At 28.0% G+C, this 2660-nt stretch overlaps 1 protein-coding gene across 2 annotated transcripts in view; it reads left to right on the forward strand.

Moving 5' to 3' along the window:
• Positions 1–2660, forward strand: part of sh3bp5b (SH3-domain binding protein 5b (BTK-associated)) — a 58160-nt gene that overhangs the window by 41525 nt on the left and 13975 nt on the right. The window lies entirely within an intron of this gene.

The raw sequence follows: 2660 nt of genomic DNA on the forward strand, positions 1-2660 counted from the left end.
AAAAGACATAGGATAGTAAATCGAAAAAAGTTATAGTACATCGAAAAACAGTCACAGTATAGTACATCGAAAAAAGTCATTGGATAGTACATTGAAAAAAGTCATAGTATAGTACATCAAAAAAGTCATAGTATAATACATCGAAAAAAATTCATAGTATAGTACATCGAAAAAAGTCATAGTACATTGAAAAAAAGTCATAGTATAGTACATCGAAAAAAGTCATAGGATAGTAAATCGAAAAAAAATCATAGTATAGTACATCGAAAAAGTCATAGGATAGTACATTGTAATTAAGTCATAGGATAGTACATCGAAAAAAGTCATAAGATAGTACATCCAAAAAAGTCATAGTATAGTACATCGAAAAAAGTCAAAAAAGTCATAGGATAGTACATCGAAAAAAGTCATAGGATAGTACATTGAAAAATGTCATTGGATAGTACATCGAAAAATGTCATTGGATAGTACATTGAAAAAAGTCATAGTATAGTACATTGAAAATCAGTCATAGTATAGTACATCAAAAAAGTCATAGGATAGTACATCGAAAAACAGTCAAAAAAGTAATAGTATAGTACATCGAAAATCAGTCATAGTATAGTACATCAAAAAAGTCATAGGATAGTAAATCGAAAAAAAGTCGTAGTACATCGAAAAAAAGTAATAGTATAGTACATCGAAAAAAGTCATTGGATAGTACATCGAAAAAAGTCTAAAAAGTAATCGTATAGTACATCGAAAAAAGTCATAGGATAGTACATCAAAAAAGACATAGGATAGTAAATCGAAAAAAAGTCATAGTACATCGAAAAACAGTCACAGTATAGTACATCGAAAAAAGTCATAGTATAGTACAACAAAAAAGTCATAGTATATTACATTGAAAAAAATCAAAAAAGTCATAGTATAGTACAGTGAAAAAGTCATAGGATAGTAAATCGAAAAAAAGTCATAGTACATCGAAAAACAGTCACAGTATAGTACATCGAAAAAAATCAAAAAAGTCATAGGATAGTACATTGAAAAAAGTCATAGTATAGTACATCAAAAAAGTCATAGGATAGTAAATCGAAAAAAAGTCGTAGTACATCGAAAAAAAGTCATAGTATAGTACATCGAAAAAAGTCATTGGATAGTACATCAAAAAAAGTAATAGTATAGTACATCGAAAAAAGTCATAGGATAGTACATCGAAAAAATTCATTGGATAGTACATTGAAAAAAGTCATAGTATAGGACATCGAAAAAAGTCAAAAAGTCATAGTATAGTACATAAAAAAAGTCATAGGATAGTAAATCGAAAAAAAGTCATAGTACATCGAAAAACAGTCACAGTATAGTACATCGAAAAAAATCAAAAAAGTCATAGGATAGTACATCGAAAAAAGTCATAGGATAGTAAATCGAAAAAAAGTCGTAGTACATCGAAAAAAAGTCATTGGATAGTACATCAAAAAAAGTCTAAAAAAGTAATAGTATAGTACATCGAAAAAAGTCATAGGATAGTACATCAAAAAAGTCATAGGATAGTAAATCGAAAAAAAGTCATAGTATAGTACATTGAAAAAAGGCATAGTATAGTACATCGAAAAAAGTCTAAAAAGTCATAGTATAGTACATCGAAAAAAGTCATAGGATAGTACATCGAAAAAAGTCTAAAAAGTCATAGTATAGTACATCGAAAAAAGTCATTGGATAGTACATCGGAAAAAAGTCATAGTATAGTACATCGAAAAAAGTCATAGGATAGTAAATCGTAAAAAAAGTCGTAGTACATCGAAAAAAGTCTAAAAAGTCATGGTATAGTACATCGAAAAAAGTCTAAAAAGTCATGGTATAGTACATCGAAAAAAGTCATTGGATAGTACATCAAAAAAGTCATAGGATAGTAAATCGAAAAAAATCAAAAAAGTCATAGTATAGTACATCGAAAAAAAGTCATAGTACATCGAAAAACAGTCACAGTATAGTACATCGAAAAAAATCAAAAAAGTCATAGGATAGTACATCGGAAAAAGTCATAGGATAGTAAATCGAAAAAAGTCGTAGTACATCGAAAAAAAGTCATAGTATAGTACATCGAAAAAAGTCTAAAAAAGTAATAGTATATTACATCGAAAAAAGTCATAGGCTAGTAAATCGAAAAAAAGTCATAGGATAGTACATCGAAAAAAGTCTAAAAAGTAATAGTATAGTACATCGAAAAAAGTCATAGTATAGTACATCGAAAAAAGTCATAGGATAGTAAATCGTAAAAAAAGTCGTAGTACATCGAAAAAAGTCATAGTATAGTACATCGAAAAAAGTCTAAAATGTCATAGTATAGTACATCGCAAAAAGTCATAGGATAGTACATCGAAAAAATCAAAAAAGTCATGGTATAGAACATCGAAAAAAGTCATAGTATAGTACATCGCAAAAAGTCTTAAAAGTAATAGTATAGTACATCGAAAAAAAGTCATAGTATAGTACATTGAAAAAAGTCATTGGATAGTACATCGAAAAAAGTCTAAAAAAGTAATAGTATAGTACATCGAAAAAAGTCATAGGCTAGTAAATCGAAAAAAAGTCATAGTATAGTACATCGAAAAAAGTCATAGGATAGTACATCGAAAAAAGTCATAGTATAGTACATCGAAAAAAGTCATAGGATAGTA

Source organism: Etheostoma cragini, chromosome 6 (genome assembly GCF_013103735.1).
Source record: "Etheostoma cragini isolate CJK2018 chromosome 6, CSU_Ecrag_1.0, whole genome shotgun sequence".
NCBI classification, from domain to species: Eukaryota; Metazoa; Chordata; class Actinopteri; order Perciformes; family Percidae; genus Etheostoma; species Etheostoma cragini.